The following is a 16665-nucleotide window of genomic DNA, read 5'->3' as shown; positions in this document are numbered from 1 at the left end:
TGTCAAGGTTTTCAATAGGGTGCAGGTGATGCCCTTTACCAGCCCATTATCCCAGATGATCAACAGATGATTCCCCATACCATTCACCTCTGCTTCCTGTTCAGCAGCACAGCGGATATCAAAACCACACATGTTCCTTCAGTGCTCTAGATTCCCTGTCTGGGAATGGCCCCCTGAGGGTCAAACCTTGGCTTCTTCCTCCTCTTCCTGCTATTTGCAGGTCAAAGGCGACGGCCTGCTGGAGAGGCGTTTCCCACTACAGCTCTACTGGATTCACACTCAAACCTCCATTAGGGAAGACAACTTTTGTTGTGCCTCAGAAAACACCAAGGTAGATAAAATCCTGTGAGGGCAAGTTGACACAAAGGAGGTGGTGTTTACTAAAACAAGCCCAGACACAAGCAGAAAATTTATAACCATCAGCTGACCCCAGGAGGAAGTGAGCAGATGTAAAGGGGGGAAAAGCCAGATGGGAGGGAAAATAACAAGATATGTCTCATTGGGCCTCATGAGCAGTTACAGCATGTAATCGAAAGGATACAGCAGATGATTCTGTCTTGACAGTATACTGTATGTTTCAAGTACAGCATGTTCTCTGAAAATGATTTGAATAGATTTCTGGACAGATGAAATCAATCTGAAATAAAGCCCCTCAGAATATTATGAATGAGGAGAATCTGACTGGATCTCAGAGCATTTTTCTATGGCCTCATTAGTGTCACCACTGATTTTCCCTCCAATATTGAGCTCAGGTCTCCTTGAGGGACCCCTGTACCATTGAAGCGGATCTGTCGAGTGGAGTGATGATGATGGGAGCCTTTTGACACATGTGTACTTTTACAGTGAGAGGGCATGCATAATGCATGCGGCTTTAACCAAACATCCAGCGCCCCGACTCTACTGGGGTGTTATCTGGTGTGTGACTTGGGCTCTCTTCCTGAGTGGGATGGTGTATCAAATTCCTGGAGGCCCTGCTTCCTCCAGTGTACACATGTAAATACTCACAGGCTGCAAGTGTGTGCACACATACATGCATGCAGGACAACACACATGTGTAGAATCATATATTTCCCTGCTGATTAAGCACCAGATGTTGTGTTGCAACATTCACACTCTAAAGTTTAATTGGAGGGAAAACTTATCTTGTTTGACAGAGGATTAATGCAGGACAAGTGGTTTTCTTCATGAACAAGTGACAAGGGTCACTAATAATAAGTTACTTTCTATTGCATTCTAGTGCCTTTGAAAACTATTAATAATATTCTGAGTGATATCAGCTGGTATGCAGCATGTTTTTTTTTTAATCAAAAAACATCACACAGCTTTCCTCATATGCTAATTAGAAATATGTCCATGCAGGAAAGAAGGAATTTAAAACCTTATGCTTCTTCTTGAACAGGGTCACGTCTGGTCTCTCTCCTGAGCCCCAGTGGAGGCTGCGTGGGCTTACTCCAAGACATCTGGCATGATAGAGTATGTCTGCACTCTCAGGTTGAGTCTCAGACACAAACACACAGAGATAAAGATTTATCGCTCAAATTCATGTTTAGACTGAAATGTTGTTGTCATTTACCAGGAAAACATTTAAAATATAGGGCTCCCATAAATGGAGAGCTGAGGAGCAGACAGAATTTCTATGTTATATAATTACCAAGGCACCTGGAGGTAGTGGATTCATGCAATAACGAGCAGCAACATTTAAATGATGCTTACTAAATCCAAAGTTTGCTTTGCATTTCATATTCACACAACATGCCAGAAAATGTGTATGTGAGTATGTGTGGGTAGTTACTCTAAAATCTTTTTCAGTTAGTCTTTATGGACTTCACACATTAAATAGTGATATTTTCCTGTGTCCCATTAATGTTTGGCAAAGTTAATACTTGTTATGGGAGCTATTGTGTGAAGAGGTGAGATAAACAAATGATGATGACACAGCAACAGCAGCTCTCAGTTTGAACAGAGAAGGCAACAAGTCTGGACTTTTATCACAGTGCAATCTAGCTGAAGTGTTGATTACAGAGGTTTGAAAAGTGAGGCTGCACTAAACTCAGTGTGAGTAGCTGAAGGTCTGTCAGCAGGATTTCTTATGAAACCAGGTTAGGTCCACAGCCAGCCTGATTAATGCAGGAGTTTTCTAAGCTTCAGCTGAAAGAGAATTGTACCCAAGGTGCCTTCTAAGGTCCATTTGACTGGCTTTTACACTCTATGTGCATTATATGACCGTTTTGTGGTTTCAGCCAAATGTGGGCTTTCCCTGAAAATGAACCCCTGACTGTGAGGAGCTGACTTATATCTGTGTGTTTATATCTGTCAGAAAAAGGCCAGACTCAGCGCCGTGACTGAGGCTCCTCTGCTGATGTAAAAGTTTTGATACTTCTCTGAGGCATGGAAGTACTTGTAAAAATGAACAGCCTGGTTCAGCTCACAATTTGTAACCTGTCTGCCTTAAGATGTTGGCTTATGTAAGCTAAGAAACTTCAGTTGTTGGCACTTATATCCAAGCTCCTTAGAATAAATAGTTGGGGTGACAAAGATGATAATAAAATAGTCCCATCAACTTTATACTTCAAATCAGAATGCTATTTCATTTAACTTCAGAAATGACAGTAACCTTTTCAGTATGAATCTAGTATTACAACACTGGCATGGCCGAATATTATGACAAACGCCACATATATAACATGTTTTTCTAGCAATTAACATTAATCCTATAAAACTGTCCGTGGAATACTGTGCCTTTACCATACAAACCTCCTTAAATTGAAGTACAGTTAGATTTACTTAAACTTCTAAGTGAAATCAACTGACTAACACACCTTGCAGACACAGATGAAAACATTGCGATTCTATATGCCAACGTTAGCGTACGTATGTCATCATTGGTCGGGACGTACTTCGTCATTGGTCATGACCTGGGAGCGCAGGGAGGCGGAGAAAGGAAGTCGGCAAACAGACTTAAACCATGTTTGAACGTTCCTTCTGTTTGTCAGTACTGTGAGAAAATATCATTACAGAAGAGGTCTGGACCCTAAAACAAACCCTGGAGTTGCTTTTTTGTCGAACACGAGTGAGACTGGACGCGAACACCCTGCGGCGCCAGGGTAAGGCAAACAGTTAGCGACTAGCTTTAGCATTAGCTGTTTTACACGTGGATGTTAGCATTAGCATTAGAGTTGATTAGCTGCATTTGGGGCTTTTCCTTACGTGGTTAAAGTCTGTGTTTCTGTGAAAGTGTGGTGGAGGGTAACTGTTAACTAGTCAATTTGTCTGTTTACAACTCTGCTTGCATCTCTTTACAATAACCCTGCAGACATTTTACTGCTTCTTGTGCCCCATCTTGTTCATTTTAAGTCAGTTTATGGCAGATTATCATGTCAGTGTGGTCATATTGTGTCTCTCTATGGTGGTGTTGCATCGCTTTTCGTCTCTAGCTGGCTGCTTTATATCTACTTATGGTCAGCTTCTTTGTGGTCGTTTTGTATTGTGCTGTGTCTTTGAAGCTTTGCGTCTATCCCAGGTCGTTTAACGTTTCATTGTGATCATTTTGCGACTCAGTTTTTTGCCTCGTTTTGTGTGCTCTTGTAGCTTTGTGGTAGTAATCTGTCCATAGCCATCCATTGATCCCCTGTTGTGTTTATTATTGATTAGAAATTTGTAGTGACTTGAGGCTTTATTGAGCTCAGTTTTGTGTTAAATACAGGCTTGAAAACTAGATTTTAACTCTGTGCTCTTCTACAAGTTTTAAGCAAGTCACAATGTATTAGCTGAGTTTACTGTTAGAAATGATTCTAAAAACTTTTTTTAAAAAATTGCTTTTCTCTATGTGATCATTGAAGTCTTTTATTCACCTCAAAACTCAAAGTGTGATTGTCAAGGTTCTAGTGTTAAGTTTCCGGTGTTGTATTCTCCTACACTGTTCAAGTTTTGGAGTGAACTATTCTTTATTAATGAGGTTATTTGGTTTTCAAATGTTGTACTTGTGTTTTCCAGGTTTACTCGTTCAGCTGCTGCAGCCTGGACAGAAACACCAGCTCTTACCTTACAAACCAGGTATGTGTCCTAAAGATTTAACCCAGTCTGAAAAAATGTGTTGATGAGCTGAATTAGTAACAGTTATTAGTTACAGTGTTACTGTTTTAGTCCTTGGTATTTAATTAGATTACTACTGAATATAATAATCACTGATTAATTATGTGTATAAAATTGTCAGAAAAATAGTACTAGTTAAGATAACTACACTCAAAATAGTTGTTAGATAGTTTTCTGCCGGTGGACTGAAGTAAAATTAAAAATACCACAAGTCAAAACCTGCTTTCAAAAAATGTACTTAGTTTTTATTATGCAGTTCACATTAATATACATGATTCCTCCAGTGATTAGTTTACAGACAATTAATATAGAAATTTAAGATTTATATAATAATTTTTTTTAGTTAATTTTTCCCAAATATTTATTGTTATTGATTCCTAAAGATGTGATGCTTAAACAGCCCATTTTCTGAGACACTCCTCTAACGTTTAGAAAATGTTCTGGTTCAGCTGTAATGTTGAATATTTATCTGTGTTTTGGGGTTAAACTGTTGATGAGGTAGTATAATGTATTGATCGTTTTCCTTTATATATTTCTCTTTTTATTTCTCCCAGGTGTCACCACTTCGTCCATGATCACAGAGACGTCGTCCATGATCGCAGTCTTCATACAAAGAAGTTCTTTGAAACCAGGACTGGGGCCTCAAGGTAATTCCACAAACAGCTTTATATCATCTGTCCAACACAGAGCACTGACATTGAATTACATATCTGAAATAATTGATCTTAGTAGGGCTGGGTACCGAACTTCGGTTCTTTTAATGGCACCGACTGAAATGCTTCGATATTACCCGGTATCATAAGATGGTTTGTTTTGATACCAAGGAGTTAATCATGTGACCAAGATCTGATAATGCTGCCGGTGATTGGCTGTAACGTTACTCGTGGTAGAGGCATGCAGGAAAAATACTTATGTGGTCCTTTGTTGTATATTTTTTATGTTAGAAAACTGCTGTTGAGTGGAAAAATGCCAAAGCTGAAAAATAAAACTCCAAGATTGTACCATAATATGTAATGTAATTTTCTCCGTTAGAATTGATTTGATAATTGGTATCAAAAAGTATAATTCAGCAACCAGTATTGAAGTCAAGGTATCAGTACCGGTATTAAAAATTTTTGAACGATACCCAGCCCTAGATCTGAGCGCTGAATAGTTTGATTTGTCACAAAAAGACCTTGCTCATTATTTAAGTTTATTTACATAGTTCATGAATGTACAGTTTCAAAGGAAATTAAGGATTTAAACATCAGCTCTCTATTCCCCTCTCTCTCCCTCACTCTTGCCTCCTTCTTTCTCTTTCTGTCTCTCCCTCTCTCTTGCTCCTTTCGCTCTTTGCTCGCTCTCTCTCTCCCCTTTCTCCCTCATTTTCTCAAGCCTGGCACACGCCAGAAGATTTTTTAAATCTTAGCCGATGCAGAAAATGTGAGAGACCACACACGACGACAAATAATGTCAGATTTCACTGTTTTGTTCTTATAATGTGTGATGTGCAGCAAGAAGACCAACACAGTCACACCCCACACTAACAAACTCACCACCAACAACCAGAGTCTGGTCTCTCAGAACTCCATATCTCACAACTTTAGGAGTAAACAAACATGGGCAGATGACAATGTTTCTTGTTGTGCTTCTGTCTTCAGTCAGCTGATTGGCTATGTTCCATTCCACTTGACAATCTAGAGTGCATGCCTTGGCTTTCTTCACAACAGGATTTCTGATTGCAAAAAACTGAACGTTTAATATTTACTGGGGCGGCTCCGATCATCTTTGGAGCAGATCAGGGAGGGTAAAATCACTCGTTAACACATCTCTCACCACAGGAAAATCTGACAAGATCATCTTTAGAACCAACCGATAATTGGGCCTTTGCTTACTTTGACTGGGAGGGGGGATTTGGGCTGATTGTCTTTTGGCGTGTACCCTGCTTTGCTCTCTCTCTAATAATTTTAACTTACTTTGGAGAAATTAACATTTCCATCCATTGCTGTTGTGTGAATATCAGGAGCTGGTGGAGTCAGTTCTCCAGTCAGAGCAGCTTCGTCTGTCTTTGCGTAGAAAGCAAATTTAACTCTTGGGCTAGTTCTGATTAGTCCAGAACCAGTTAGTCCACACTCTGGTTTCTTTGTAGATTTAGTGTCTTTTACTTCTTGATCTTTTGACAGTTTGAAGTTCAATACCCAGAAACACTGTGCTTTTATTTCATTGTGTTAAGTCACATCTTAATATTAAAGTTTGTTGTGTTTTTCTCCACAGGATTCAAACTTCAACCATTAAATGACAGAAGAGACAGACGGGAGACATTTTGAGAAGGTCAGTGTTTATTCTTTTCAGTCTGACTGTCATTATCTCAGCTGCTGTCTGACACTTTAAAACCTCTTGTCTGGAACAAATAGCAACAAATTAAAGCTGCCCTAACTTATCAGTGAATCTCTGTTATCTTATCAGTTAATTGGTATTAATTAATATTTTTCAATAATGTAGCTGCCAAAAAATAAGTCTAAAATATGTGTTAAAATAAATCTAAACCCTTTAAAAAAAATACATCTAAAATCTTAAATTAATAGCTCTAAAAAGTAAGTATAAAATCATTTAAAAATACATTTCAAACCTTAAAGGAATAGGTCTAAATAATAAGGATAAAACATTTAAAAACCTTAACAAAACAACAGGATTGATAAATAAGGTTAAAACCTTTAAATATTCAGCCACTGAAAATATATATATTTAAAACCTTTAAAAATGTCTGAACAATAAGTACTCGACCCCAAACAATACGTCTAAAAAAGTACAGGTATAAACCCTTTTAAAAATATATTTAAAACATAAAAAGAACATATTTAAAACTAAAATGTAAGTATGGAACTTTTAAAAAATGAATTAAGAATCCTTAAAAATATCTGATGAAATGCAACTCAAAAGTTTAGGAAGACACTTTTAATGATTTTATTCCAGACAACATTTGACCACAAGGAAACACTTGTTAGAGCTGTTTAGGGTTAATGTAGTTATGTGCACATTTTCCAAAGATAAACATGTCTACTAAGCATCTTTATGATCACTGACTGCTTGTGATACAATTATTAATTAAATAGTTGTATCATAAGCAGTTGAATGTTCTTACAGGTGTTTAATAAAGACATATTACTGTGTGGAAAATGTGCCAAAGACTACATTACAGATGGCCGAGAAGGGAACCAATACTGTTTACACTTACTACACTTACATGGTGGAGGTTTTTATCTAATTAACAGCTTCGTAACACTTTTGTTTTCTTTCATCCATGTCAGGTCCTCAGCTGCTGTCGTCTTCTCCTGCAGAGACAAGAACACGTGTTAATCACAGAAACTGATCAGTAAAGCTATTTTTCCTTGTTGATACGTAATTACAGTGATGTATACTAAACTTTTACAACTCATTTAGTATCACATATTCAGTGTGTTTTTCTAATTATTACAGTCACAGTTACGACTAGAAATTTTTGTAAAACTCTGATATATAATAATTATTTTTTATGCCCTGCTATTCTAAGACAGTTTCATGCCTAAGACAATTTTTACAGTTCTTGACGCCTTACTGTAATACTACTCACTTAACATACTATGATGATTTTTGAGTGTTTGTGGTTTAAGTTAGATTTTGTGTTTGTCATTTAATTTTGGTATTTTGCAATTTCAAAGCGTGGAATATATTTACTCAAATCCAATCTATTACTGTATACATAGTCCTGTGTATAGTGTTCATATTGTTTATAATTTTTATATATTGTTATATATTATGTTGTTTTATATCTTGCCTTGTTTATATCATGCTTTTTTATATTTTTGCTGCTGTGACACTGAATTTCCCCACTGTGGGATTAACAAAATATTATTATACTCTGACTCAAATAAATACTTCTGAATACTGCATATTTTGCCAGTCTGTTTAATACTGTATGAAAAAGAATATTTTTAGCCTTACTATAATGTGACATTTTTTCACCATTTTTGATGCCTTATTAAACTGACATTTTTTGAAAATTTTTCACCCCTCACTATACTACGACATTTTTTCACCATTTTTGATGCCTTACTATACTGTGACATTTTTTGATGATTTTTGATGCCTTACTATAAACTGACATTTTTTGAAAAATTTTTCACCCCCTCACTATACTATGACATTTTTTCACCATTTTTGATGCCTGATGGTTTTTTGATGCCTTACTATACTGTGACATTTTTTGACCATTTTCCACCCCTCACTATACTACGACATTTTTTGACCATTTTTCACACCTTCACTATACTATGACATTTTTTGACCATTTTTGACCCCTCACTATACTATGACATTTTTTGACCATTTTTCACCCCTCACTATACTATGACATTTTTTGATGATTTTTGATGCCTTACTATACTGTGACATTTTTTGACCATTTTTTTGACCACCTCACTATACTATGACATTTTTTGATGATTTTTGATGCCTTACTATACTGTGACATTTTTTGACCATTTTTCACACCCTCACTATACTACGACATTTTTTGACCATTTTTCACCCCTCACTATACTATGACATTTTTTGACCATTTTTGACCCTCACTATACTATGACATTTTTTTTGACCATTTTTCAGCCCTCACTATACTATGACATTTTTTGATGATTTTTGATGCCTTACTATACTGTGACATTTTTTGACCATTTTTCACCTCACTATACTATGACATTTTTTGACCATTTTTCACCCCTCACTATACTACGACATTTTTTCACCATTTTTGATGCCTTACTATACTATGATATTTTTTGATGATTTTTGATGCCTTACTATACTATGACATTTTTTGACCATTTTTCACCCCTCACTATACTATGACATTTTTTGACCATTTTTCACCCCTCACTATACTATGACATTTTTTAGATGATTTTTGACACCTTACTGTACTATGACATTTTTTGGCCATTTTTGACATTTGCCACTGATCGGATTTTTGATGCCTTACTATACTGATGACATTTTTGACCATTTTTGACCCCTCACTATACTATGACATTTTTTGATGATTTTTTGACACCTTACTGTACTATGACATTTTTGATGATTTTTGATGCCTTACTATACTGTGACACTTTTTGATCATTTTTCACCCCTCACTATACTACGACATTTTTTCACCATTTTTGATGCTATACTATGACATTTTGACCATTTTTGACCCCTCACTATACTATGACATTTTTTGATGATTTTTGATGCCTTACTATACTGTGACATTTTATGACCATTTTTGATGCCTTACTATACTATGACATTTTTTGACCATTTTTCACCCCTCACTATACTAAGACATTTTTTCACCATTTTTGATGCCTTACTATACTATGACATTTTTTGAATATTTTTGACACCTTACTGTACTATGACATTTTTTGATGATTTTTGATGCCTTACTATACTGTGACACTTTTTGATCATTTTTCACCCTCACTATACTACGACATTTTTCCACCATTTTTGATGCCTTACTATACTATGACATTTTGACCATTTTTGACCCCTCACTATACTATGACATTTTTTGATGATTTTTGATGCCTTACTATACTATGACATTTTTTGAATATTTTGATGCCTTACTATACTGTGACACTTTTTGATCATTTTTCACCCCTCACTATACTATGACATTTTTTGATTATTTTTGACACCTTACTGTACTATGACATTTTTCGATGGTTTTTCACCCCTTACTATACTATGACATTTTTTCACCATTTCTGGATGCCTGATGGTTTTTGACGCCTTACTATACCATGACATTTTTTGATGATTTATTATGCCTTACTATACTATGGCATGTTTTGACCATTTTTCACCCCTCACTATACTAAGACATTTTTTCACCATTTTTGATGCCTTACTGTACTATGACATTTTTTGATGATTTTTGATGCCTTACTATACTGTGACATTTTTTGACCATTTTTCACCCCTTACTGTACTACAACATTTTTTGACAGTTTTTGACACATACTATGCTATGACATTTTTTGAGACCATATAATACTATGACATTTTTTGACGTGTGTTTATGCCTTAATTCACTGTGGCCTTTTTTGAATCTTCCTGACACCTTACAATAGTATAACATGTTTTGACATCTATGGCATCTTTTGATGCATTACTATACTGCAATATTTAATGCCTTACTATATCAGGATACTATTATCCCTCATCATACTAAGACATTTTAATGGCTCAGTATACTATCACATTTTTATGTTTTACCATACAATCACAGTTTTATGACATTTTTGATACCTTACTAAACCATGATTTTTTGACATTTTTTACGTCTGTTGTGAATTACCTGCAGGCCTCCGTCCTGGTCTCAAAGAATTTCTTCATTGTACGAAGACAATCCATGATTGTGGACTACGTCTCTGTGATCGCAGACAATGTCTTTGAGATTATGGACGATGTCTTTGAGATCATTGGGTCTCTACGAAGCATGGGACAATGTCTCTGATCATGGACAACGTCTCTCTCATCTTTGACAAGGTCTCTGCGATCGTGGACAATGTCTCTGATCGAGGACGATGTCTCCCTCATCCTCAACAATGTCTCTCCGATCATGGACCATGTCTCTGCGATCGTGGACGATGTCGTGGACGAAGTGGTGACACCTGGAGGAAATCAAAGAGAAACATTCAAAGGAAAATGATCAATACACTACTACCTATTCCTCATCAACAGTTTCACCATGAAAACACAGAGAAATATTCAACATTACAGCTGAACCACAACATTTAACAAACATTAGAGGGCTGTTTCAGAAAATGAACATTTGACTGTCATCACTTCTAGAAGAACCAACAACAACAAATATTTAGGAAAAAGTAAAATGATTATTAATTGTGTGTCTATCAACTAATCACTGAAGCAGTCGTATGTTACTGTAAACTGCACAACAATAATAAACACTATCAGTTAAGTCCATTTTGTCCATTTAATGAATAACAACCAAATTTACAAAGGTCTTAATAGCAACTTATGTGAAAACTTTTATGTAACTATGTGTAAAACTGGTCATTATAAACTGTAAAGATATTTTTTCAAATCTCCCTCTGACCAGCAATTAAAATGAACACACGAATGAACAACTCACTCCAATATTTTATTTGTAGACTTGATATTGTTTTGCACAGTGTAGTCTAATGTGCCTAACACATAGACATAATTAAGAATTTCTGATCATGTACAATCAAACTGAAGTTTATCTTTATACCACAGATTACTTCTATTATTACACTCTTCTGATACACTGAATACTGAACATAAACAGTTTAATGTCAGTGCTCTGTGTTGGACAGTTGATGTAAAGCTGTTTGTGAATTACCTGGTGGCCTCTGTCCTGGTCTCAATGAACTTCTTCACTGTCAAAGACACTCTGTGATCGCAGACTAGGTCTCTGTGATCGCAGACAATGTCTCTGAGATTATGGACAAAGTCTCTGCGATCATGGACAATGTCTTTGTGATTGTGGACGATGTCTCTGAGATCATAGACGCTGTCTCTGTGATCATTGACAATGTCTCCATGATCGCGGGCAGTGCCGTCAAATCGGTGACCCCCGTCTCCGCCGATTCTATCGCAAGGTCTCTACGAAGCATGGGACAATGGCTCTGATCATGGACAACGTCTCTCTCATCTTTGACAAGGTCTCTGCAATCATGGACAACGTCTCTGATCGTGGACGATGTCTCCCTCATCCTCAACAATGTCTCTCTGATCATGAACCATGTCTCTGCGGTTGTGGATGATCTTGTGGACGAAGTGGTGACACCTGGAGGAAATCAAAGAGAAACATACAAAGGAAAATGATCAATACACTACTACCTTCCTCATCAACAGTTTAACCATGAAAACACTGGTAAATATTCAACATTACAGCTGAACCAGAACATTTAACATTTTATGACCATTTCTGATGCCTTACTATACTATGACATTTTTTGAACATTTTTGGTGCCTTACTAAACAGTGCTCTGTGTTGGAGAGTTGATGTAAAGCTGTTTGTGAATTACCTGGAGGCCTTTGTCTTGGTCAAAGGCTCTCTGTGATCGCGGACTAGGTCTCTGTGATCACGGACAATGTCTCTGAGATTATGGACAAAGTCTCTGCGATCATGGACAATGTCTTTGTGATTGTGGACGATGTCTCTGAGATCATAGACGCTGTCTCTGTGATCATTGACAATGTCTCCATGATCGCGGGCAGTGCCGTCAAATCGGTGACCCCCGTCTCCGCCGATTCTATCGCAAGGTCTCTACGAAGCATGGGACAATGGCTCTGATCATGGACAACGTCTCTCTCATCTTTGACAAGGTCTCTGCAATCATGGACAACGTCTCTGATCGTGGACGATGTCTCCCTCATCCTCAACAATGTCTCTCCGATCATGAACCATGTCTCTACGATTGTGGATGATCTTGTGGACGAAGTGGTGACACCTGGAGGAAATCAAAGAGAAACATACAAAGGAAAATAATCAATACACTGCTGCCTATTCCTCTTTAACAGTTTAACCATGAAAACACTGGTAAATATTCAACATTACAGCTGAACCAGAACATTTAACATTTTATGACCATTTCTGATGCCTTACTATACTATGATATTTTTTGAGGCCTTACTAAACAGTGCTCTGTGTTGGAGAGTTGATGTAAAGCTGTTTGTGAATTACCTGGAGGCCTTTGTCTTGGTCAAAGGCTCTCTGTGATCGTGGACTAGGTCTCTGTGATCACGGACAATGTCTCTGAGATTATGGACAAAGTCTCTGTGATCATGGACAATGTCTTTGTGATTGTGGACGATGTCTCTGAGATCATAGACGCTGTCTCTGTGATCATTGACAATGTCTCCATGATCGCGGGCAGTGCCGTCAAATCGGTGACCCCCGTCTCCGCCGATTCTATCGCAAGGTCTCTACGAAGCATGGGACAATGGCTCTGATCATGGACAACGTCTCTCTCATCTTTGACAAGGTCTCTGCAATCATGGACAACGTCTCTGATCGTGGACGATGTCTCCCTCATCCTCAACAATGTCTCTCCGATCATGAACCATGTCTCTACGATTGTGGATGATCTTGTGGACGAAGTGGTGACACCTGGAGGAAATCAAAGAGAAACATACAAAGGAAAATAATCAATACACTGCTGCCTATTCCTCATCGACAGTTTAACCATGAAAACACTGGTAAATATTCAACATTACAGCTGAACCAGAACATTTAACATTTTATGACCATTTCTGATGCCTTACTATACCATGATATTTTTTGAGGCCTTACTAAACAGTGCTCTGTGTTGGAGAGTTGATGTAAAGCTGTTTGTGAATTACCTGGAGGCCTTTGTCTTGGTCAAAGGCTCTCTGTGATCGCGGACTAGGTCTCTGTGATCACGGACAATGTCTCTGAGATTATGGACAAAGTCTCTGCGATCATGGACAATGTCTTTGTGATTGTGGACGATGTCTCTGAGATCATAGACGCTGTCTCTGTGATCATTGACAATGTCTCCATGATCGCGGGCAGTGCCGTCAAATCGGTGACCCCCGTCTCCGCCGATTCTATCGCAAGGTCTCTACGAAGCATGGGACAATGGCTCTGATCATGGACAACGTCTCTCTCATCTTTGACAAGGTCTCTGCAATCATGGACAACGTCTCTGATCGTGGACGATGTCTCCCTCATCCTCAACAATGTCTCTCCGATCATGAACCATGTCTCTACGATTGTGGATGATCTTGTGGACGAAGTGGTGACACCTGGAGGAAATCAAAGAGAAACATACAAAGGAAAATAATCAATACACTGCTGCCTATTCCTCATCAACAGTTTAACCATGAAAACACTGGTAAATATTCAACATTACAGCTGAACCAGAACATTTAACATTTTATGACCATTTCTGATGCCTTACTATACTATGACATTTTTTGAGGCCTTACTAAACAGTGCTCTGTGTTGGAGAGTTGATGTAAAGCTGTTTGTGAATTACCTGGAGGCCTTTGTCTTGGTCAAAGGCTCTCTGTGATCGCGGACTAGGTCTCTGTGATCACGGACAATGTCTCTGAGATTATGGACAAAGTCTCTGCGATCATGGACAATGTCTTTGTGATTGTGGACGATGTCTCTGAGATCATAGACGCTGTCTCTGTGATCATTGACAATGTCTCCATGATCGCGGGCAGTGCCGTCAAATCGGTGACCCCCGTCTCCGCCGATTCTATCGCAAGGTCTCTACGAAGCATGGGACAATGGCTCTGATCATGGACAACGTCTCTCTCATCTTTGACAAGGTCTCTGCAATCATGGACAACGTCTCTGATCGTGGACGATGTCTCCCTCATCCTCAACAATGTCTCTCCGATCATGAACCATGTCTCTACGATTGTGGATGATCTTGTGGACGAAGTGGTGACACCTGGAGGAAATCAAAGAGAAACATACAAAGGAAAATAATCAATACACTGCTGCCTATTCCTCATCAACACTTTAACCATGAAAACACACAAAAATAACATTACAGCTGAACCAGAACATTTAACAAAAAAATGTTATGCCTTACAATATTGTGGCGTTTTTTTGACATTTTTTATGTTTTACTATAATGTGACATTACTTCTATTTTGGATTACTAATACGTCTGCATTGCTTCCACATTACAGACTTTTATCATTACATATTACTTTTTGTATTAGGCCCTGTTGGAGTTGCTCAGTTTTTTAGGACCTGAAAACTAATTGTACAAAGGCAACATTCGAAAGTGATCCCGCATTGGGCTTAGTTAGTCTTATGTGAAAGAAATTCGCACATCTATAACATGGCCAGATGTACAAAAATCTGATGTCATGACCTCAAAACAACAGGAAGTCAGCCATTTTCACTTTAATACACAAGGTTTGCTCATTTTTCTCAATTTGGGGACATTGTATTTGAACAAACTCTTCCGAGAGATTTAATCTTCAAAGTCAGTCAGTATGCTGTTACCGCCTTTGTGATTAAAAGTTAGCAAAAGCCCGAGTTTACGTCAAATTTGCTGTTGTTAACGCTGACATCCAGGTATAAAGCAGCCAGGTACAGACACAATATAACACACAATGGCCACAAATAGAGACAAAACGACGACAACGGCATGATAGACCGCTATGAACGGAGTTAAAATGACTAGGATAGAACACGAAATTACAAAGAGGTGCAAGATGTGACTGCAAACAATTACAACATGGATTCAAACAGAACATCAAGAGCTCCTTGTGTTTTCACAAGTCCATGCTGGAGGTCCACAACTCATGTCAGGGACGCCTCGGTCATGGAAACACAAACACATTATTACCCACGCGATAAAAACGTTCAAAGAGAAGGCTAATGCTAACACTGTCCGCTAACGCTAGCTAGTTATCTCCCTAGCCTTACCTTCGCGCCGCAGGTGTGTTCAGCCTCCAGCCTCACTTGTGTTCGACAAAACATAGCAGGCTGCACCCCTGTGAAGCCATACAGATACACACGCGCACACACACACACACACACACACACACACACACAGAGAGAGAGAGAGAGAGAGAGAGAGAGAGAGAGAGAGAGAGAGAGAGAGAGAGCGAGCGAGCGCGCGGAGGGATACAGAGATGAAAATTTTTTTAGGGTGTAAGACATTTGTTTAGGGGGTGCACTGCCCCCTCTTGCCCCTGCGCCGACCCCGCATTTGCCAGCAAAAAAAAAAAAAAAAAAAAATATATATATATATAAAATATATATATATATACATATATATATATATATATATATATAGGGTTTTGGATTGTTGGCCAAACAAACAAAGCAGTTTTAACATTTTAACATGTTTACATTTGGTTCTTCAGGTTTGAGCAAAATCTTATGTTAATTTTTCCCAATTTTTGGATGTTTTACAGACCAACCAACTAAAAGTTTAATCAAAAAAATAACTATTAGATTAGTCAATAATGAGAGTTTTTGTTGATGGCAGTCTTACTAATAAATATTTGGGAGGGGGCACACTTCCCTTTTGAAGTTTTATGCATAATCCCGCATTACCATAGAATATCAATTGAAATTATGTTGAAAGCATTTTAATTTGTGGCTATATATGGCCTTTATATGACACACCAAAAGAAGGGCTTTGGTTAGATATAAGATATTGTATAAGGATGCATGCATGGAATATAAAATGGTTTACACATCAAATGTAATGTAATTTAAAATTAAAATAAATGATACACTACATCCTTCGCATAAATTTACGCTTGCACACTGTTGTGTTCACAGTGTAGCTCAAGATCACTTCCATGAGTACAACAGCAGGTGTCAGTCAAACCTCATTTTGGATTGTGTTCAGCACAGAAATGTGCTGTACCTCTAACACATATTATCTTATGTACTCAAAACTCTGTACTCATAAATGTAATTTTGCACCCTCATCCATTTTAGTCATTACACTCAGTTTCTTAATCTGGCACCAAGGCTGTTGAAGCATTCAACTTTTAGAGTTAACCACA

The 16665-nt window shown here is 37.8% G+C and overlaps 2 long non-coding RNA genes across 3 annotated transcripts; one reads left to right on the top strand and one right to left on the bottom strand.

Moving 5' to 3' along the window:
- Positions 1 to 37: 37 nt before the first annotated feature.
- LOC108902756 (uncharacterized) lies at positions 38 to 7988 on the top strand. The gene is made up of 6 exons (XR_001964137.2): positions 38 to 331; positions 1400 to 1473; positions 3994 to 4053; positions 4647 to 4739; positions 6346 to 6402; positions 7380 to 7988. It is a non-coding gene; the product is annotated as an uncharacterized LOC108902756 (long non-coding RNA).
- Positions 7989 to 10590: 2602 nt separating this feature from the next.
- LOC127143475 (uncharacterized) lies at positions 10591 to 15664 on the bottom strand. Of its 2 annotated transcripts, XR_007814923.1 has the most exons (7): positions 15569 to 15664; positions 14151 to 14576; positions 13492 to 13917; positions 12833 to 13258; positions 12174 to 12599; positions 11486 to 11932; positions 10591 to 10772 (listed from the first exon to the last, which is right to left on the bottom strand). It is a non-coding gene; the product is annotated as an uncharacterized LOC127143475 (long non-coding RNA). The 2 variants fall into 2 exon arrangements; XR_007814924.1 differs by lacking the exon at positions 12833 to 13258.
- Positions 15665 to 16665: the final 1001 nt, after the last annotated feature.

Source organism: Lates calcarifer, linkage group LG17, assembly GCF_001640805.2.
Source record: "Lates calcarifer isolate ASB-BC8 linkage group LG17, TLL_Latcal_v3, whole genome shotgun sequence".
Classification (NCBI taxonomy): Eukaryota; Metazoa; Chordata; class Actinopteri; family Centropomidae; genus Lates; species Lates calcarifer.
This window is presented reverse-complemented; position numbering and strand designations above follow the sequence as displayed.